This window comes from Rhinoderma darwinii, chromosome 5 (genome assembly GCF_050947455.1).
Source record: "Rhinoderma darwinii isolate aRhiDar2 chromosome 5, aRhiDar2.hap1, whole genome shotgun sequence".
In the NCBI taxonomy this organism is placed as follows: Eukaryota; Metazoa; Chordata; class Amphibia; order Anura; family Rhinodermatidae; genus Rhinoderma; species Rhinoderma darwinii.
Genome location: NC_134691.1, coordinates 83,225,933 through 83,250,307, shown reverse-complemented (window position 1 = coordinate 83,250,307; position 24,375 = coordinate 83,225,933). Strand labels below are relative to the sequence as shown.

The window sequence follows — 24,375 nt, the reverse complement described above, 5'->3', positions numbered from 1 at the left end:
ATATGTAAGCTGGACGGAGTACATCAGGGTATATGTAAGCTGTGCAGAGTACATCAGGGTATATGTAAACTGGGCGGAGTACATCAGGGTATATGTAAGATGGGCGGAGTGCATCAGGGCATAATAGGATGATGTAATAATGGGGAGAATGAATAATCCATGGATTGGTGTGGTACGCTTTGAACCAATCCTTTATGCACAGGCCGGGTTTTTTGGGTATTGTACAAAATATCTGCGCTCCAGTATTGCCTAATCTTTGACTTCTTCACTAGCCCTAAAGGTCCTAAAGTGTCCTCATCTCCGCTGCATATACAGGGTCCACCTGTGGGGTCTAGTAAATGATGATGTGGGGTTTTTACTGCCGTACCTAAAAAATTAGTCTGGGCCATCATTTAGCATAATTTTGCTTCATTGCGTTCTAAGTGTTATAACGTGTTTTTTTTCCGTTGACGGAGCTGTGTGAGGACTTGTTTTTTGTGGATCGAGTTGTAATTTTTATTGGTTCCATTTTGAGGTACATGCAATTTTTTTTACGACTATTTATTCCATTTTTTGGGAGACAAGGAAACAAAAAAACATCAATTCTGGCATTGTTTTGTTTCTTCTTTTTTACAGTGTTCACTGTGCAGTATAAACAACATGTAAACTTTCAGAACCGATAAAAACAAGGGGACATATACGAAAACACAGAAAAAGGCCATACTTACACAGCCAGGTCAGGAACGCTGATGAAGGAGTGAGCAGGTGCTTTAAATAATAATAGCCACTCCCACTGGTCTTGAGGGGAGTGGTGTTTGTGGTGCATGGGATGTGTAGTAAGAAATAATAAATGAATAGTGTGTGTGCAAGTGTAATACTAGAAGTGAAATATAGGGGACAGTAATGAGTGAAGTGCCTCAATAGAAATAAATGGATAATGGGGTGCAAGTGTGTGAAACATGGAGGGATAGTGTGTACGTCATGAGGCACAACGTGTATAGCCAGGTAGAAGCCTATTTGTGACGCCTTGATAATTCATAGAGCGGGCTACCCTGCTTGCTATGCCAAACAACAACACACCATGCTCTCCCAGCATCAAAGACCCGGCTGTGTCCAAGAGAAGCGAATATATGTAGTAATGAAAAATACCAATACACGTTGTGCCTCATGACGTACACACTATCCCTCCATGTTTCACACACTTGCACCCCATTATCCATTTATTTCTATTGAGGCACTTCACTCATTACTAGAGATGAGCGAACCGGGACAACCGAACCCGGTTTCGGTCCGAACTTCCGGAAAAGTTCGGTTCGCAGCGAATCCGAACTTCACCGGGTTCGGCCGAACCCGTTTTGACCGAACCCGGTCAAAAACATTATACAAATCGGCAGCCACTTGTCTCTATCAATCACTGATAGAGAAAAGAGGCTGCTGATTAAAAATAAAATAAAAAGCATTTCATACGTACCCGGTCGTTGTCTTGGTGACGAGTCCCTCTTCTTCCTCCAGTCCGACCTTTTCTGACGCGGCAGCCTGTGATTGGCTGCAGAGGCCTCTGCAGCCTGTGATTGGCTGCAGCGCTCACATGGGCTGCATCGTCATCAAGGAATGTCGGGCCGGATGTCGAGAGGGACGCGTCACCAAGGCAACGGCCAGGAGACCGGACTGGAGGAAGCAGGGAGTTCCCGGTAAGTATGAACGTCTTTTTTTTTACAGGTACTGTGATCGGTAGTCACTGTCCAGGGTACTGAAACAGTTACTGCCGATCAGTTAACTCTTTCAGCACCCTGGACAGTGACTATTTAGGGTATGTGCACACACACTAATTACGTCCGTAATTGACGGACGTATTTCGGCCGCAAGTACCGGACCGAACACAGTGCAGGGAGCCGGGCTCCTAGCATCATAGTTATGTACGATGCTAGGAGTCCCTGCCTCTCTGCAGGACAACTGTCCCGTACTGTAATCATGTTTTCAGTACGGGACAGTAGTTCCACGGAGAGGCAGGGACTCCTAGCATCGTACATAAATATGATGCTAGGAGCCCGGCTCCCTGCAGGGTGTTCGGTCCGGTACTTGCGGCCGAAATACGTCCGTCAGTTACGGACGTAATTAGTGTGTGTGCACATACCCTTACTGACGTCGCCTAGCAACGCTGCCGTAATGACGGGTGCACACATGTAGCCACCCGTCATTACGGGGCCTCATGCACACGACCATAAAAACACCCGTTATCACGGGTCGTAATTACGACCCGAAATAGCGGGCCCATAGACTTCTGTTAGCCACGGGTACCTTCCCGTTTTCTCACGGGAAGGTGCCCGTGCCGTTAAAAAGATAGAACATGTTCTATTTTTTTATTTTACGGGCCGTGCTCGTAATTACGACTCGTAACTACGAGCACGGCCGGCCGGCCACGGGCAGCCGGCCGCTTTTGCGAACCGTGCTGTCATTATAATTATAGCAGCACGGCCCGTAAAATAGAAAAATAGAACATGTTCTATTTTTTTAACGGCACGGGCACCTTCCCGTGAGAATACTGAAAGGTACCCATGGGTAACAGAAGTCTATGAGCCCGTTATTGCGGGTCGTAATTACGACCCGCAATAACGGGTGTTTTTACGGTTGTGTGCATAATGGGAGCACGGCTCGGAAAAACGAACGGCTGCCCGTGCTCATCTCCTGAAATAATCTGTGCTGCCTTAAACTCTGTGGACAGGTCAGGATCCTGTTTCTTTTAAATGCTGCTAGGGAACCCGCTCGATCCACTATATAAGGCTACGCTACAGTGCAGCATTTAAAAGAAACAGGATCCTGACCTGTCCACAGAGTTTAAGGCAGCACAGAGTATTTCAGGAGATGAGCGTGCAGATTCAGTGCTGCTGTGAACTCTGCTCTTACCATTACGTAGCTCTCAGTCTGTTACCTCTCCTCCACTCCTGTCCTCAAGAACACCTTCACATGATTGGCAAGTCACCACGTAATGGTAAGAGCAGAGTTCACAGCAGCACAGAGTATTTCAGGAGATGAGCGTGCGGATCTTGTGCGTGGTGGTGACTTGCCAATCATGTGAACGTGTTATAGAGGACAGGAGTGGAGGAGATGTAACAGACTGAGCTACGTAATGGTAAGAACAGAGTTCACAGCAGCACAGAGTATTTCAGGAGAGGAGCGTGCAGATTCAGTGCTGCTGTGAACTCTGCTCTTACCATTACGTAGCTCAGTCTGTTACATCTCCTCCACTCCTGTCCTCTATAACACGTTCACATGATTGGCAAGTCACCACCACGCACAAGATCCGCACGCTCATCTCCTGAAATACTCTGTGCTGCTGTGAACTCTGCTCTTACCATTACGTAGTGACTTGCCAATCATGTGAAGGTGTTCTTGAGGACAGGAGTGGAGGAGAGGTAACAGACTGAGAGCTACGTAATGGTAAGAGCAGAGTTCGCAGCAGCACTGAATCTGCACGCTCATCTCCTGAAATACTCTGTGCTGCCTTAAACTCTATGGACAGGTCAGGATCCTGTTTCTTTTAAATGCTGCACTGTAGCGCAGCCTTATATAGTGGATCGAGCGGGTTCCCCAGCAGCATTTAAAAGAAACCGTGTTTGTGTATGTGTGTGTTTGTGTATATATGTGTGTTTGGGTATGTGACTTTGTCTGTTTTTGTTTTTATATGTGTGTTTGTGTATATGTGTGTGTATATATGGATGTGTTTTGTGTATATGTTTGTGTATATATGGGTGTATTTGAGTATATGTTTGTGTGTAGATGTTTGTGTGTGTTTTTGTATATGTGTATATGTGTGTATATGGGTGTGTGTTTGTGTGTATATATGGGTGTGTTTGTGTATATGTGTTTGTGTATATGTGTGTTTGGGTATGTGTGTTTTTGTTTGTATATGTGTTTGTGTATATGTGTTCGTGTATGTGTGTATAACTGTGTTTGGATATGAGTGTTTTTGTTTGTATATGTGTGAGTTCATTAATATGTGTGTGTGTGTGTTTGTCTGTTTATGTGTGTGTGTGTGTGTATATCTTGTTGTGTTTGTGTATATATGTGTGTGTCTGTGTATGGTTGTTTGTTTGTTTGTGTGTGTGTGTATATATGTGTGTAGGTGAGTAGAAGTATTGGTATTGTTCACATTGATAACTGTTTTTTTATGTTGTTGCAGATTTTGATGTACCGATTGGACTACATCTTCGATTCGTTGGACTACTGCGTAGATCTGCGTTTTTTCAAATTTTAATAAAATGGTTAACGAGGGTTTTGTTGGGGATTTCTTATTTCAATAAAAAAGAATTGTCTTTGTGTTTTTTTTTAAACTTTATTAGTGCCTAGATAATGGCAGTTGGCTGATTGACAGCGTCCATTATTAAGGCGGTACTTAGTGTTAGCCGGTGCAGAGGCTAGCACTAACCACCCATTATTACCCCGGTACCCACCACCACCAGGGGTGCCGGGAAGAGCTTGGTACGATCCAGTACCCGACCATCTGTTGTGATGGTCGGGTACTGGGGCGGCCGTAGGCTGGTATTATGAGGCTGGGAAGGGCCAAAATCAGTGGACCTTCCCACCCTTGTAATGCTAGGCTGCTGCTGCTGTGTTGTATCGGGCTGGTTATAAAAATGGGGGGGACCCCCACGTCGTTTTTTTTTTTGAATTTAACAAATTTAGCAATAGACGGGTCCCCCACATTTTTAATAACCAGCCATATACAAGGCCGCAGCAGTCTGGCATTACATGGGTGGGAAGGGCCACTGGTTTTGTCCATTCCCAGGCTAATAACACTGTGTTGTATGTGGCTGGTTATGATAAATTGGGTGGAACCCCATGTCTTTTTTTAAAAAAAAAATGTAAATAAATAAATAATTTAAAAAAATGACGTGGGGTCCCCCCCACTTTTATAACCAGCCAGATACAACACAGCAGCAGCAGCCTAGCATTACAAGGGTGGGAAGGTCCACTGTTTTTGGCCCTTCCCAGCCTCATAATACCAGCCTGCGGCCGCCCCAGAGCCCGACCATCACAACAGATGGTCGGGTACTGGATCGTACCTGGCTCTTCCCGGCACCCCTGGTGGTGGTGGGTACCGGGGTAATAATGGTGGTTAGTGTTAGCCTCTGCACCGGCTAACACTAAGCCTCGCATTAGTAATGGATGTTGTCACTCAGACAGCGGCCATTACTAAAGTGGTAGTAATAAAATTTGAAAAGAAAAAGACAAAGATATAGATAAAATATTTTATTGAAATAAAGCACCCCCAACACAACCCTCATTAACCATTTTATTGTAGAAAAAAAAAAACGTCATCTAAGTAGTCCTCGAAACCGACGTAGTCCAAACACCAAACCTGTAAAAAAAAAAAAAATGAAATAAAACATGTCGTAGGCTTAGATTCAGTTTAATGTGTGATACGGACTGTTATACCATGTATAGAAGCCTGCCGCGAAGTTGACTTAGATACAGGGCGCCAGCAGACAGTATCATACATGGCCATACATACATATATACAAATATACATACATACATATATACAAACATACATACATATATACAAGCATACACATATATACATGCAAATATACATACATGCAAACATACACACATATATACATGCAAACTATCATACATACATGCATACACACACACATATGAAAACATACATACATACAAACAAACATGCAAAGATACATACATACATATATACAAGCATGCACAAATATACATGCAAACATAAATACATGCAAACATAATTACATACATGCACATATATATAAACATACATGCAAACATACATGCAAAAATAAAAACATGCAAACATACATACATGCACATATATACATACATACATGACAACATACATACAAACATACATGACAACATACATACATGCAAACATACATACATGCAAACATACATACACACATGCAAACATATATACATGCAAATATACATACAAACATGCACATGTATACATACATGCCAACATACATGCACATATATACATACATACATGACAACATACATACATACACACATGCACATATATACATACATGCCAACATACATGCACATATATACATACATGACAACATACATACATACATGACAACATGCATACATATATATATATATACACACATGCAAATATACATACAAACATGCATACATACATGCAAACATACATTCATGCAAACAAACATACATACATACAAATATACATACACACATGCACATATATACATACATGACAACATACATACATACATACATGACAACATACATGCAAACATACACACATGCAAACATACATGCAAATATATACATGCAAATATACATACAAACATGCACATATATACATACATGCCAACATACATGCACAGATATACATACATACATACATGACAACATACATACATGCCAACATACATACATACATACATACATACATACATACATACATGCCAAAAAATAATAATAATACGTTCATACTTACTTTCCTCCTGTCCGGCCTCCAGCGATGACGTTTCATCCATGTCGCCGCTGCAGCCTGTGATTGGCTGCAGAGGCGGTCACGTGGGATGAAGCGTCATCCTGACGTGCGTGACCGCCACTACAGCCTGTGATTGGCTGCAGCGGCGAAAGGGATGAAACGTCATCGCTGGAGGCCGGACAGGAGGAAAGTAAGTACGAACGTATAATTTTTATTTTTTTATTACATTTAAAATAGTATTTTCCGCGCGCCGAGCATGTACTGTGAAGGTTGCTGAAAGAGTTAGTGCAGCCCATTAACTCTATCAGCACCCCGGACAGTAGCATGCTCGGCGCACGTAAGTGACAGGTTCGGTCAGAACTAGTTCGGTCCGAACCGAACTTTTTTGTGAAATTCGGCGAACTAGCCGAACCGAACTTTTGATAAGTTCGCTCATCTCTACTCGTAATACCAGCCTGCGGCCGCCCCAGAGCCCGACCATCACAACAGATGGTCGGGTACTGGATCGTACCTGGCTCTTCCCGGCACCCCTGGTGGTGGTGGGTACCGGGGTAATAATGGTGGTTAGTGTTAGCCTCTGCACCGGCTAACACTAAGCCTCGCCTTAGTAATGGATGTTGTCACTCAGACAGCGGCCATTACTAAAGTGGTAGTAATAAAATTTGAAAAGAAAAAGACAAAGATATAGATAAAATATTTTATTGAAATAAAGCACCCCCAACACAACCCTCATTAACCATTTTATTGTAGAAAAAAAAACGTCATCTAAGTAGTCCTCGAAACCGACGTAGTCCAAACACCAAACCTGTAAAAAAAAAAAAAATGAAATAAAACATGTCGTAGGCTTAGATTCAGTTTAATGTGTGATACTGACTGTTATACCATGTATAGAAGCCTGCCGTGAAGTTGACTTAGATACAGGGCGCCAGCAGACAGTATCATACATGGCCATACATACATATATACATGCAAACTATCATACATACATGCATACACACACACATGAAAACATACATACATACAAACAAACATGCAAAGATACATACATACATATATACAAGCATGCACAAATATACATGCAAACATAAATACATGCAAACATAATTACATACATGCACATATATATAAACATACATGCAAACATACATGCAAAAATAAAAACATGCAAACATACATACATACATAGAACCGATAAAAACACAGGGACATATACAAAACCACCGACAAAGGCCATACTTGCAAATGGACACAGCCAGGCCAGAAATGCTGATGAAAGGGCGAGCAGGTGCTTTAAATAATAATAGCCACTCCCACTAGTCTTGAGGGGAGTGGTGTGTGGTGCATGGGATGTGTAGTAAGAAATAATAAATGAATAGTGTGTGTGCAAGTGTAATACTATAAGTGAAATATAGGGGGCAGTAATAAATGAAGTGCCTCAATAGAAATAAATGGATAATGGGGTGCAAGTGAGTGAAACATGGAGGGATAGTGTGTACGTCATGAGGCACAACGTGTATAGCCAGGTAGAAGCCTATTTGTGACACCTTGATAATTCATAGAGCGGGCTACCCTGCTTGCTATGCCAAACAACAACACACCATGCTCTCCCAGCATCAAAGACCCGGCTGTGTCCAAGAGAAGCGAATATACATAATAATGAAAAATACCTGGGGTATTGGTAATCATTTTGGCCAAAAGGACGCAAGCTCGCAATCCACGACAAGGATCCCCAGACTTGCGAGTCCCTAACTCCTAAACTGGAACAGAACGTTCCTGATGCACAAACAGAACCGATAAAAACACAGGGACATATACAAAACCACCGACAAAGGCCATACTTGCAAATGGACACAGCCAGGCCAGAAATGCTGATGAAAGGGCGAGCAGGTGCTTTAAATAATAATAGCCACTCCCACTAGTCTTGAGGGGAGTGGTGTGTGGTGCATGGGATGTGTAGTAAGAAATAATAAATGAATAGTGTGTGTGCAAGTGTAATACTATAAGTGAAATATAGGGGGCAGTAATAAATGAAGTGCCTCAATAGAAATAAATGGATAATGGGGTGCAAGTGAGTGAAACATGGAGGGATAGTGTGTACGTCATGAGGCACAACGTGTATAGCCAGGTAGAAGCCTATTTGTGACGCCTTGATAATTCATAGAGCGGGCTACCCTGCTTGCTATGCCAAACAACAACACACCATGCTCTCCCAGCATCAAAGACCCGGCTGTGTCCAAGAGAAGCGAATATACATAATAATGAAAAATACCTGGGGTATTGGTAATCATTTTGGCCAAAAGGACGCAAGCTCGCAATCCACGACAAGGATCCCCAGACTTGCGAGTCCCTAACTCCTAAACTGGAACAGAACGTTCCTGATGCACAAACAGAACCGATAAAAACACAGGGACATATACAAAACCACCGACAAAGGCCATACTTGCAAATGGACACAGCCAGGCCAGAAATGCTGATGAAAGGGCGAGCAGGTGCTTTAAATAATAATAGCCACTCCCACTAGTCTTGAGGGGAGTGGTGTGTGGTGCATGGGATGTGTAGTAAGAAATAATAAATGAATAGTGTGTGTGCAAGTGTAATACTATAAGTGAAATATAGGGGGCAGTAATAAATGAAGTGCCTCAATAGAAATAAATGGATAATGGGGTGCAAGTGAGTGAAACATGGAGGGATAGTGTGTACGTCATGAGGCACAACGTGTATAGCCAGGTAGAAGCCTATTTGTGACGCCTTGATAATTCATAGAGCGGGCTACCCTGCTTGCTATGCCAAACAACAACACACCATGCTCTCCCAGCATCAAAGACCCGGCTGTGTCCAAGAGAAGCGAATATACATAATAATGAAAAATACCTGGGGTATTGGTAATCATTTTGGCCAAAAGGACGCAAGCTCGCAATCCACGACAAGGATCCCCAGACTTGCGAGTCCCTAACTCCTAAACTGGAACAGAACGTTCCTGATGCACAAACAGAACCGATAAAAACACAGGGACATATACAAAACCACCGACAAAGGCCATACTTGCAAATGGACACAGCCAGGCCAGAAATGCTGATGAAAGGGCGAGCAGGTGCTTTAAATAATAATAGCCACTCCCACTAGTCTTGAGGGGAGTGGTGTGTGGTGCATGGGATGTGTAGTAAGAAATAATAAATGAATAGTGTGTGTGCAAGTGTAATACTATAAGTGAAATATAGGGGGCAGTAATAATACATACATACATGACAACATACATACAAACATACATGACAACATACATACATGCAAACATACATACATGCAAACATACATACACACATGCAAACATATATACATGCAAATATACATACAAACATGCACATGTATACATACATGCCAACATACATGCAAACATACATGCACATATATACATACATACATACATGACAACATACATACATGCAAATATATACATGCAAATATACATACATACACACACACACATGCACATATATACATACATGCCAACATACATGCACATATATACATACATGACAACATACATACATACATACATACATACATGACAACATACATACATATATATATATACACACATGCAAATATACATACAAACATGCATACATACATACATGCAAACATACATTCATGCAAACACACATACATGCAAACATACATACATTCATGCAAACATACATACATACAAATATACATACACACATGCACATACATACATACATACATACATACATACATGACAACATACATACATACATACATGACAACATACATGCAAAAATACATACATGCAAACATACACACATGCAAACATACATACATACATGCAAATATATACATGCAAACATACATACATACATGCAAATATATACATGCAAATATACATACAAACATGCACATATATACATACATGCCAACATACATGCACAGATATACATACATACATACATGACAACATACATACATGCCAACATACATACATACATACATACAAACATACATACATAAATACATGCCAACATACATACATGCCCAAAAAAAATAATAATACGTTCATACTTACTTTCCTCCTGTCCGGCCTCCAGCGATGACGTTTCATCCATGTCGCCGCTGCAGCCTGTGATTGGCTGCAGAGGCGGTCACGTGGGATGAAGCGTCATCCTGACGTGCGTGACCGCCACTACAGCCTGTGATTGGCTGCAGCGGCGAAAGGGATGAAACGTCATCGCTGGAGGCCGGACAGGAGGAAAGTAAGTACGAACGTATAATTTTTATTTTTTTATTACATTTAAATTGTATTTTCCGCGCGCCGAGCATGTACTGTGAAGGTTGCTGAAAGAGTTAGTGCAGCCCATTAACTCTTTAACCGAACTTTTTTGTGAAATTCGGCGAACTAGCCGAACCGAACTTTTGATAAGTTCGCTCATCTCTACTCATTACTATATATTTCACTTCTAGTATTACACTTGCACACACACTATTCATTTATTATTTCTTACTACACATCCCATGCACCACAAACACCACTCCCCTCAAGACCAGTGGGAGTGGCTATTATTATTTAAAGCACCTGCTCACTCCTTCATCAGCGTTCCTGACTTGGCTGTGTCCATTTGCAAGTATGGCCTTTTTCTGTGAACATGTAAACTTTATTCTGGGGGTCAATACGATTACAGCGACACCAAATTTATATTGATTTTTTACGATTTACTACTTTCCCACAATAAAAAATATTATTTAAAAAAAAAAATCATGTTTTAGTGTCGCCATTTTCTGACAGTCATAACTTTTTTATTGTTCAGTTGATATCGCTGTGGGAGGGCTTTTTTTTGCAGGACGAACTGTAGTTTTTGTGGGTACCATTTTGGGGTACTTGTGACTTTTTGATCACTTTTTATAAAAAAAACATTCCGAGACAAGGTGACCAAAAAAGTAAATTATGTCATTGTTTGTTCTAAAAAATTTTTACAGTGTCTACCGTGCGGTAAAAATAATGTGATATTTTTATAGTTCAGGCCCTTCCGAATTCGGCGATATCTGTTATGTATAGTTTTTTATTTTTTTCTATTTATAAAGTACTTGATCAGGGAAACAGGGCGATTATTGTTTTTATGACTTAAAACTTTTATTTATTTTTCTTAAAATTTTTTTTTTTTACACTTACTTGGGGACATGAAGATCTGATCTTCTGATCCCCAGTACAATACACTGTACTACTTATGTAGTGCAGTGTATTGTAACAGTCATTCTTCATCTGACAGTTAGCCTATTAGGTCCTGCCTTGGGCAGGACCTAATAGGCTTCCGTAGGTGGCCGACCAGGAAGCCATTGCTAGGCTTCCTCGTTGCTACAGCAACCATCGGCACTGGCGCTCGCTTGCGGGGCGGCGGTGTCGTAGAGGGAGCCCCCTCCCTCTGTCAACCACTTCAATCTGGCGGACGGCATTGACCGCTGCATTGAAGGGGTTAAATGGTGGCACTCGGCTGTAACTGCAATTGCCGCCGTTGCAGCGGGATGTCAGCTGTATATTACAGCTGACACCCGCTGAAGATAAAGCGAGCACAGCTCCTGTGCCCGCCTCATCTACATGACGGGTCTGGTACGTCGGATTGCGCTAAATTACTTGCAATTCCGACGAACCAGACCCGTCATTTTGCGGGAAGGGGTTAAACATCTTTCCATAAATAAACAGTACAATCAAAGATAAGAAACTTTAGAATACATTTTATTAGAGAAAAATGCCCTTTTCTCAATTTATCATGCTGTTTTCCTCTACCCACTCCCCAGTTTCTTAATTGTTCACTCATTTTGAATTCATTCAAAGAAGCCGTATTCAGTGAGGCAGAGAGTATATGTTACGTGTTACGTCCACTTGGAAAATGGACCCACTGGGCTACTTTGTCGTAATGGAGTAGGTGCTAGCCAGATAGTATAGGACAATCACTGGTCAATGGTATGTACCTTGATGGCAGGCTGGTGCCGGATTACTGGAGGTAGGCTTATGCTGGATAGCCTGAAGCAGTCTTGTGTTGAATTAGCGGAAGCTGGCTTATGCTGGAATATCGGAAGCAGAACTGGACACGGACACTGGACTCGTCATGGACACTGGACTCATCAAAGACACTGAACACGGATACTGAACTCGTCACGAACACTGAAACATGTCACGGACAATGGACTCGGACACTGGACTCGTCATGGACACTGGACACAGATACTGAACTGTACACGGATACTGGATAGTCACAGACACGGATTTCAGGGAACTGGATATGGAACCTTCGCAGACTAAGTCTGGGTTAGAACTAACATTGCCCACGAGGAAGTGGGCAGAGTTCCTTAAATAGTCCAGGGTGTGCTGGGGCAGACTGGGGGCAATATTCCTGGTGCGCGTGCTTGACCTTTAAGAAATCAGACAAGCGCACGCACCCTGCGGGCATAGGCCGGGGGAGGAGGAGAGAGCAGAGGGCCCTGGCATCCCTGTGCAGAGAGACACCGGGGATGAGGCCAAGTAAGCTGGCGGGTGCTAGGGTGAGTGAGACCCGCAGGCCGTCGGCGCTACAATACGGTATCTAAGCTCCTGAGAGATCAGGTTACAGCTGCCAATAAAAGTTAATGGAAAGTGGAGGCAGAGCAGGAAGCAGAAGCATGAGACTTGCTAACAGTCTCCTATACACAGCATATAGAGAAGATCCATTAAACAGCAGTAATGAGCAGTATAGCTGTAAATCCAGCACTGGGTTAGATATTACTCTTACAAAAAACTGCAGCACATCTATGTCTTTCTCGCTTTCTCTCTGCTCCCGGTCCATCCTCCTGCTCCTCCCTCTCCTATCCATAGACTGGAGAAAGAGGCACTTGTTCTCTTACATTCGCTTGTACTATTGATTTATGCAGAGTTATTTATAACCAGAGGTACGCTTTAAAGGGGTTGTGTGACATAGCTCTGCAAGACCTCAAAGAAATAACTATGCATCCTTTTTAAATAGGCATTGCACTTTGAACAAACTTTACATAAATCAATAGTATAAGTGATAAGAAAATTTGTAATATATCTTATTAGAAAAATACTCCACTTATTAGGCTCCTCCCCCTCCCAATTGTCCATTTAATCTAAATTTGCTGCTTTCTCCATCTTTCCTTAGACAAAAAAGACATCTGCTCAATGAATTATCAGGTTACAGCTGCCCATAGAAGTCTATGGAGATGGGTGAAGGGAGGAGGGAGAAGCACAATGAAAGGTAGAGTGACACAGACTCTGCTGCAGCGTCATAGTATGTGTTTTATCTCACCCCAGTGCTGGATTCTCAGATACACTGATCAGTACTGCTGTATAATCTCTTCCATGCTTCTGCAGCTCTTACATGTGTGATAGATTGAGTTAGGAGAGCAGGTTACTCCTCTTCTATATGTTCAGTACATAGAAGACATGATAGCTGTGATCTTTCACCCACTAGCTCAGAGAAAATTGAGAATTAGAGAAAGAGCCTGCAGAGGGGAAAACTGCTAAAAAAAAAATTGCCATATACCGTACACGTTATATAATGGCCAGATATAGTTCTATACTGCATGTAAACACATGACAAGTCATCTGAAAGTTTAGGTCAGCTTTAAGAGTACAATTGCATAATGCAATGAATAACGACAGGAATGTAGACTCGATGTGGTTTTGGATGCCTACAGCACTCACTTGAAAAGATCCAGAGGATGCAAAAAATTCAGCAATGTCAAAAAAACTACATTTTTCAGACCTTCATATCCATCGTAATGCAGTGATAGCAATGTAGATTAGGACTTCTATACCTAAATCTTTAATACCTGGGGCAGATGTTGATATATATGGAGTCATCAGCAGCCATCAGTGCTAGATAAAAACCACAGACATTAACAGCACAATGTTCAATGTAAACCAGATTCTTTACACAGTAGAGGCTCATGAAGCATTATGACCTCATCAGTATCAATATGGGTATGACATCAGCAGGTCCTAAGGGATTCTGAAGAGACTAATTTACAACATTACCTTTAGCTGGTTCAATAAATGTTGCTCTTATGAAAGCTTTGAAAAGACTGAAGATGGAAAGTATATTGCCGGTTCAGACACTACAGGAAAACAAATCCATCACAGTTCACGTGTTTCTCAGACAAAGGACATATTAATGCATCAAATGCGGCTGCGTTTTTTTTTTAGGGCAGGCGGTTTTGGCTTTGTGCCTCCTGTAATGTGTGGATTTGACGTGATCTGAACTGCAGCTTCTGTGTGCTTGCACTTGTTCACAATGTTCAGAAGCATCCTGTCATTTATACAGTAGATGCTATGAGACTATGAAAAGGGAGTGAATTTTTTCAATTCTGCAGAGAGGTCTCTACTTCCTTTAGATAAATGTTGACCGAACCAGCTGATTGAGGCAGGATCACCTATCTAATATATATGGGTGCTCCCGACGCTCCCTCAACAGTAGATGAAATCCAACATCCCTGATCCTTTGTTCCCAGAAGAGATAAGCAGCTGCCAAAAGTGTCTGGCAGGCGCCTATTCTTCTTTCTTCATTGAAATAAACATGCACACTCACCCGAGCCAAGTGTACATGTTTATGCTGGAATCGGGTCTCAGGAGGAATAAGTTATCTTAAGTGTATGCCCAGCTTTCGGCTGTCCATAGACACTTGATCTTCATCTCTGATCTGCCACTAATATAATGTATATTGGGATGCCTGGCATACCTCCAAAGCCTGATATCAGAGGAGCAATAGTTTGAATAGGTTTAATACGTCTGTCTGGGTCTATCGTTTACCTCCAGATGATCACTAAGTTGCAAGAAATATCTAGCAACCATTCACTACCCCCCCCCCCCCCCCCCCCCCCGCCCTCCAAAGAATAGACACATAAGTTTGGCAAAGCAAAACATTAACTTTAATGAAGGAGTCATGATTCTTATTTATTAGCTGAAATATCTTTCGTCCAACCGTTATAGCATATCTGTGAAGTAAGACCTCCGCTACAAGAGGATGTTGGGAAGGTAAAACATTTTAAAAGGAAGCCCCAAAATGGTCTAAGGCATAAAACATGTCATGAAAGTATTGAGAAACTTCAATGAATAAAGTGGATCTGTCATAATAATATGCTGCCGTTTTAAAGCGCAGCAAATTAAAGTGGCAGGTCCAGTGTACTATTGTGTTAAATGGCCAAAACAACATTGAGTGGTTTGGTTAATAGAACCTAAAGCAAAATACTGCAAATTCATAGTTATGAGTCCACTGTAAGGGGAGCACTCCCCACTACCTCCTCCTGCCCCCCCCCCCCCCCCCTGTACATAGACTGACAGCAGCTGTGTAAGAGAGAAAGGTGAGGCACGATTGTGAATTTCAAACATCTTAAAGCGTGCCTAACCTTTCAGGTGACTTTTCAGAATAAGTTGTCATACGTGTGTACATGAAGAATAACACTATTTCTGGCCATTATATGACTTGCATTCTGCATTTTTTTTTAACAGTTTTTCCCTCTGCTCTATTTCTAATTATCAGTTTTCTCAGATCTCGTGGGCGAAGCCTAACTGCTATCATATCTTTTATTCACTGTACAAATAGAAGAGGATAATCCTGCTCTCCTTCCTCTGTCACACACATATATATATATATATATATATATATATATATATATATATATATATATATATAGAAGCTGTAGCAGCATGGATGAGATTAGCAATGTAGCTGAGAATCCAGCACTGGGGTGACATATAAATATTACCAGCAGCCTGGTTCTCCTCTGTTCTCTTGCTTCTCCCTCCCCTCTCCATAGACTTCTATAGGCAGGCTGTGAAGATGCACACTATTAGATTAGCATAAGTTGTTTTAAAAGTTAGTGTTCATTTAAAGATTTAAGTAAAATTGAAGGCTCACTATCATTTCATAAAAGTTCTGTCATGTCATAGTGACGTGTCAACAGTTCTCATTGTTGAGGGCCCACAGGCGCGCACTGGGTGGGGCTTTTTCTCTTCTAACCACCACTAGGGGCAGCTCATTACAGCACAGAATTTTTGACCTAATTTGATTTCATATAATAAAAATTATTTGTACACTTTATCCCTAACCTAAAACACAGATAATATTATTAAGCACCCTAAGGGTATGTTCACACTGAGTTTTTTGCAGGCAGAAAAATCTGCCTCAAAATTTTTTCCGCATTTTTTTCGCGTGCGGCCTATGAGCGTTGTGGGCATAAAACGCAGCGAAAAACGCTTTCTCTGTCTCCCATTGATTTCAATGGGAGGTCAGAGATGGAACCGCGGGAAGAAATAGCATGTCACTTTTTATTCCCGCTAGCGTTTTTTCCGCTCACAGGAAAAAAAAACGCCTCCACCTCCCATTGAAATCAATGGGAAATTATTTTGGTCGTTTTTGGCGCGGTTTCCGAATCAAAAAAAGCACCAAAAAACATAACCACAAGGAATATTAAGTGTTAACCTCTAATTCACTCTAGACCTCCAGGGATATTAAGTATTATTGCCTAACCACCCTAAAGCACCATGGATATCAGCATTGACTATATCACCATCGGAGAACACCAGACAAATTAAGAATTAACCCTTAAACTACTCTAGACCACTAAGTATATTACCAAGAATAAAATGACTAACCTCTAAACCACACCATGTAAAATGCATGATGTTATACATGCATAAAGTATGCAAAGTGAGTATAATGGGAGAGGATTGTGCCCTCCTTGCCATAAGTAATTACAAATTTTGAAACCTCCCTTTAAAAATCCTTTGTTTACCCTTGGTCTGGTAGCCAAGAACCCCACTGATAGCTAGAACAAAGGATGCTGGATTTGTCTTCTGTCCTTGGAAAGCTGTGTATGGACTTTAGACCCCACATAGAGGAGAGCCAACAAATGCCAATGGGAGCTAAAGGGGAACAGCGCTCAGTAGCGAGATTATTTTCTTTAACAATTTTCTCAGCATCCGGTCCCCAACCGTTTTATGAAATTACAGTGACCTTCACAAAGGAAATACTATCCAAAATAAAGGACTACTATTAGGGCATGGCCACACGTGGCGGATTTCCTCCGCAACTGTCCGCATCAATGCCGCACAGAATCTGCGTTGCAGATTCTGCTGCGGATCTGCCCAAAATGTGCAGTAAATTGATGCGGACTAGCTGCTGCGGACTGCGGTAAAAGTACTCCCCTTCTCCCTATCAGTGCAGGATAGAGAGAAGGGACAGCACTTTCCCTTGTGAAAGTCAAAGAAATTCATACTTACCGACCGTTGTCTTGGTGACGCGTCCCTCCTTCGGCATCCAGCCCGACCTCCCAGGATGACGCGGCAGTCCATGTGACCGCTGCAGCCTGTTATTGGCCTGTGATTGGCTGCAGCCGTCACTTAGACTGAAACGTCATCCTGGGAGGCCGGACTGGAGACAGAAGCAGGGAGTTCTCGGTAAGTATGAACTTCAATTTTTTTTACAGGTAGCTGTATATTGGGATCGGTAGTCACTGTCCCGGGTGCAGAAACAGTTACTGCCGATCGCTTAACTCTTTCAGCACCCTGGACAGTGACTATTTACTGACGTCTCCTAGCAACGCTCCCGTCATTACGGGAGCCCCATTGACTTCCTCAGTCTGGCTGTAGACCTAGAAATACATAGGTCCAGCCAGAATGAAGAAATGTCAAGTTAAAAAAGCAAAACGCATCCGCAGCACACATAACATGTGCATGACAGCTGCGGACTTCATTGCGGAAATTAGAATCTCCATTGAAGTCAATGGAGAAATTCCGCCATGAGTCCGCAACCAGTCCGCCACTGCTCCGCAACAGACAGAGCATGCTGCGGACACCAAATTCCGCTCCGCAGCCTATGCTCCGCCGCGGAATTTTACGCATCGTCTAAACGAACACTGCTAAATTAAAGTGGAAGTCAATGGAGAAACGGCTCCGCTGCGGATTAACGCTGCGGAGTGTCCGCAGCGGAATTTAAGTGAAATTCCGCCACGTGTGAACCCAGCCTTACTATCACCACCACCACCACTACTACCACTACTACTAATAATGACAATAATAGAATACTACTGTATGTAAATAGGGGGGGGGGGGGTGGGAGGAAAACGAATTGCAGCACTTTATTTTTTTTCTGTCATCACTGTTTTATATTTCTGAACATCTATTGATTGTAGTGGGATTTTTATAGCATGGATACATTTTGTGGGAAAAGCCATGTTATGTGATGACAGGGCTGACTGTCTGCTTTCGTTAACCACAGGATATTTTTCTATGCCCCTTTTGGTCCATCTGTCTTTTTCCTTGCTTAAACTTGGCATTCCACCTGCTAACCCATCATCCCTGACATATCACAAGGTTGCATTCTCCGGAATTTTCTGTGTCTTGGAATGTGCCTGTATCTTTGCATGAGATTTAGTCTTTAGCTTAGGGCTTGTGTTCCAGCAGCTGCTGCTGTCTCAGCTTTGCCAACTCAGTCTAAGCAGATCTTCCGGAATGAATGGCATTGTAATGGTTTTAAAAACAGTTGATAACTGACCTGATGTCAAGACCAGGAATGCCAAATATAAAACTCTCACTTTCCGTTCAGCAAATCATCCCTAAAATAATTGTACACTTGTACAGATTTGTGCATGAACACAACTGAGTCATTTCTGTTATAGGACAGGTGTAACAATGAATATGTAAAGGTGTCCTTCTTTACATTAAAGTCCTTGATTGTTCTTTAGTGTCCTAGTATAGTCATAAGAGGAAAACTCCCTAACAATTCACAGCAGGTACAGCACCTTCACCACCACCCAATGTAAAAGTCCATGCCAATAATGTGTCTAGCAATATAGTCTGCTATAGGTATTCATATAAACTGAGGATTTTTTTCACTGTCTTTTATAAAGCAGACTGGTAGTGTTATTACTGTTTGCAAATGTTTACATGCACTGTGACACTGTGACGCTGTAGTAGTTAAACTGGGTGGGGTAAAAATAATTAAGGCCCTCTTGCAATGGTTTTTATGATTACACATAAAGCATTTACCTAATATTCAAAAAGCTATTCCAGTAATGTCATTAATATGAATGTACTAAAGCAATATAGAATTCTAGATTAAATGTGCTAAGTAATTTAAAAAATCTTCACTCAACTGTTTTTTTATAGGTCTCCTCCTTTCAGCCCATACTATATTGATAAAAGTAGAATGGTAAAGAGGAGTCTGATACCAGAGGAGAGATTAACTTCCTTCATATGCTACATCACCCATGAACTACTGACTATTTCTAGGGTTATGTGGTATTCTGCAGACGTTCCTGCACACAGTTCCACATATAATACACAACAGGCAAGACCCAGAGGAGACCACAACACACTCCAGTATAATTGGCACTGGTGGCAGGAATGGTGGGCAGTGTTTTATAGTGTTCTGGCATAACAAGTAAGATGTTTATCATAGCTAAGAACACATAGAAACAGTAGCTGTCCATGATTGTTGTTCCCTATGTACTCCCCGTCATTATAACAATGGAGACAATAGCCTATATTACAAAACATAATTTATATTAAACAAGACATAGATGAAGGCAACTGTCCATCAGGTGGGTTCTCGTGCCTTGCAATGAATTTTAAACCCAGATAACTCAAACAACACTGACATCAACAAATGCTGGATAAGGCCACCACTGAATAAGTCTTGATCACCCAAATGTGCCAGGTTTGCAGGTATTAATACCCCTCTGAGAGATACTTGGGTCTATATTATTTCTTAGGTATCTCTCTAGCAACCATCATTTTCGAACAATCCAGTTACTGATAACCAAAATGAGAGGGAGAATCCTTTCTATATCCGATCACCGATCCCCGAGATATCCGATCACCAAGATTTCCGATCACCTTAAGGCCTGATTTACACGAGCGTGTGCGTTTTGCGCGCGCAAAAAACGCTGCGTTTTGCGCGCGCAAAAGGCATTTGACAGCTCCGTGTGTCATCCGTGTATGATGCGCGGCTGCGTGATTTTCGCGCAGCCGCCATCATAGAGATGAGGCTAGTCGACGCCCGTCACTGTCCAAGGTGCTGAAAGAGCTAACTGATCGGTAGTAACTCTTTCAGCATCCTCGACAGTGAATGCCGATCACAATATACACCAACCTGTGAATAAAAAAAGACGTTCAAACTTACCATGAACTGCCTGCTTCCTCCAGTCCGGTCTCCCGGCCGTTGCCTTGGTGACGCGTCCCTCTCTTGTCATCCGGCCCCACCTCCCAGGATGACGCGGCAGTCCATGAGACCGCTGCAGCCTGTGATTGGCTGCAGCCTGTGCTTGGCCTGTGATTGGCTGCAGCTGTCACTTGGCCTGAATTGTCATCCCGGGAGGTCGGACTGGAGGAAGGAGCCGGGACTTATCGGTAAGTCCGAACTTCTGTTTTTTTTTACACGTATATGTATATGGCGATCGAAAGTCACTGGCCATGGTGCTGAAACAGTTTAAGTCTTTCAGCACCGTGGGCAGTGACTGTCTCCTGACGTCGCGTACCCGAACATTTTTTGCCGGGTTCGGTCAAAACGAGTTCGGCCGAACCCGGTGAAGTTCGGTGCGCTCATCTCTAATTTGACACTCCGTTTGGATGTTTGTAAACAGAAAAGCACGTGGTGCTTTTCTGTTTACATTCATCCTTTTGACAGCTCTTGCGTGATTTTCGCGCATGCAACGCAGTAGCGTCCGTGTGGCATGCGTTGTTTTCACGCACCCATTGACTTCAATGGGTGCGTGTTGCGTGAAAAACGCACGATTATAGAACATGTCGTGAGTTTTACGCAACGCACTCACGCTGCGCAAAATTCACGCATCGTCTAAACTGCCCCATAGAGTAATATAGGTGCGTACGACACGCGTGAAAAGCACGCGCGTCGCACGCGCGTATATTACGCTCGTGTAAATGAGGCCTAAGAGCAGGTTCATCTGTGGTATCTTTCTGTTCATGAATTCACCAAAGTGGTTCAATCACATTGCAACATTATAGTTATTTGCTAGCAGAATCTCTATGGAGCATGGGGAAGCAGGCAATCTCCTGACAAGTAATCGCCTGTACTTTGCCTTAATCTGTCCACAGCCACAGACCGCAAATATGCCAGAAGTGATTTTGCTGCCGATGAGGAATGACAGGATTTTTTCCAAAGTTGCCACACGTCAAATTCAACAATGATATTGTCACTCTCTTTTCGAGAACTGGATCAAACTTTGTGTGGTGGTCAGGTTTAGGAGAGAAAATAATGGTAAGCATAGGAAAAATACAGAAGAGGAAGAGAATTAAAGGTTACTTCTTGTTGCCCTTAGGATATGCACAAAACATACATGATTTAGATATGTTGGAGATGATATTGGGCATTCTAACAAGACCAAATGTGTCCCCACTGTTTCTAGGTCATGAAATCATTAAAAACGAAATACTGTTTTATTTAGTCAAGTTGAACAATAATGCAATTACTCCGATTTTGGTCTAAGCCGTACAATAGCAATGTCTGCATTTGGGTTTATCTACATCTTTTATAAAATTTCACATTTGAGCTAATGTGCTTGGACAATAAGGCATACACGGAGCTGTGTAGACAGGGGTGGATGTCCTACACTTCTCAGCAACGGTGCTTTTTCCTTGTTTCTGGAACTTGCTGCAATGTAACAGCTTGAAACAGGTGATTCATTCAGTCCCAATGCCACAGGTGTATAAAATCCAGCACTAGCCATGCAGTCGCCTTTACAAACATTTGTGAAAGAATGGGTCGTTCTAAAGAGATCACTGAATTCCAGTGTGGTCCTGTAATAGGATGTCACCAATGCAACAAGTCAGTTCATTAAATTTCTTGTTTCTTGCAAGGTCCATAAAGACATGGTTGGGTGAGTTTGGTGTGGAAGAACTTGACTAGCCCGCACAGAGCTTTAACCTAAACCCCACTGAACACCTTTGAGATTGCAAGCCAGTCCCTCTCATCAAAGATCAGTGTTTGACCTCACAAATGCTCTTCTGAATGAATGGGAAAATATTCCCACAGACACATTCCAAAATCTTGTAGAAAGCCTTCCCAGAAGAGTGGAAGCTATTTTAGCTGCAAAGAGGGGACCAACTCCATATTAATTCCTATGGTTTTAGAATGGTATGTCATAAATGATCCTGTAGGTGAAATGTGTAGGTGTTCTAATACTTTTGTCCGTATGGTGTATATTTACTTATAGAGGACCTGTCACTAAGTCATATAAGTTGAATTGGTTAACTGACCTGAATAGCGCTGTCTCCCTGATTTCAGCTCTGTTTTACTTTTTTTCCTGGACCTCCGTTTCAGAGATATGACCCACTTTTCGATTGGCTCCCTATATGCAAATTTTCTTATAATTAGCCAACAGGTTGGAGCTAGCTTCCCAGCATCTGATGCCGACCAATCAGTGTGAGGAATCTTGAGGGTAGTCCACAACCTGTTGGCTAACTACAAATAATTAGCATATAGGGAGCCAACTCAAAAGTCGACCATATCTCTGAAACGGGGGGTCCAGGAAAAAAAAACTAAATCAGCACTGGAATCAGGGAGACACCACTATTCAGGTCAGTAAACCAGTTCAATTTATATGAGCTAGTGACAGGTCCTCTTTATAGTTACCAGCCCAAAGCCTGAGGCTGTACTACTAAAGGGTTCTTATGCCAAAATTTCCAGAGCCTTAAAATCTGTCCTGAGCAAGTACGCTGAAACAGGTGTAGGATACCTACACCTGTCGCAATAGTGGGGAAGCAGTGGGGCGGCACCACTATCTCACAGAAAATACCATGGCAAATAGACAACACATAAATGGTTGTATGTTTTGCTGTGGAATTGCCACAGTAACAACATTTTGAAAGATATGGGCCATGGAAAAACATGAATGGGATTGTTTAATGAGGTTTTCAATTATGCGTATTTTATCTGCTTGGGATCTACCTCTTTGGGAGCTGCTCTCCCTATGGCCCAGATAGCCCTATATACTAATCATTTGAATGGCCAGCATCTAATGCTGCATTACATATGTGGCTAGCTGGGGCTTTCCCTAGCGATAACAGCTGATCGCAGGGGGTTTCTGGTACCAGACATGTGAAGGCCAGCTGATTTCCGGACTAACTTTTGGCTATGTTCACACAGTATATGTTCAGGCTGAAAATACAAGGCTGATTTCAAGATATGTGCAAGCATTTTTAAGGCGTACTTTGAGGTGTATTTTCAAAGCATTTTTGACGTGTCAATGGGAAATAGGAAAAAAATCAGCTTGTAAAATACTTGCGGAAATGACATGTCATTTCTTTCTAACTAAGCGTATTTTTAGGAGGCTTTTTTTTTATTTACCAGCATATGAACTACACAGTGTATTTCCAATTGAAATCAATAACAAGCTGTTTGCAGGCCTATTTCAAGTGTATTTCGGAAAGTAATGCGAGTGTTTTAAGATCCAAAATATCCTTGAAAACGTCATATGAACATATGAACATGGCGTTAATCTGCAATGGGGGTGTCTATGTTAGACAACTACTTTATAAAAAAAATAGCGAGGCTGAACGTACTATAGGGGCCCTGTTCACAGAGTTTTTTTACAGGCCACTATTTGAACTGCCTGCATGTATTTTTCCACACCATTTTTCTCCCGCGGGCAAAAATAGCAGTGAAAAAAGAACACGCCGCTGATTCAATGGGAAGTCAGAGGCGGAAACCGCGGCAAGAAAGGGCATGCTGCTTTTTTTTTTCTCGCAAGCTCCATAAGCAGCCTGGGAAAAAAAACCCTCTGCCTCATATTGACATCAATAAGGGGCGATTTCTGCCGTCCGTTTTTTTTGCTTAGATTCCGACACAGATACCATGTCAAAATCAGTGCCA

The 24,375-nt window shown here is 42.2% G+C and overlaps 1 protein-coding gene across 2 annotated transcripts in view; it reads left to right on the top strand.

Moving 5' to 3' along the window:
- FAM110B (family with sequence similarity 110 member B) overlaps positions 1–24,375 on the top strand; it is a 323,890-nt gene that overhangs the window by 131,448 nt on the left and 168,067 nt on the right. Inside the window, exon 1 of one of the 2 annotated variants that reach the window (XM_075826217.1) lies at positions 21,657–21,762. The exons of the other annotated variant lie outside the window; for it this stretch is intronic. The gene's annotated coding sequence lies outside the window, so the exon portion shown is untranslated. Of the gene's footprint in view, positions 1–21,656; positions 21,763–24,375 lie in introns of those variants that run through there. 2 annotated transcript variants of the gene reach the window in all.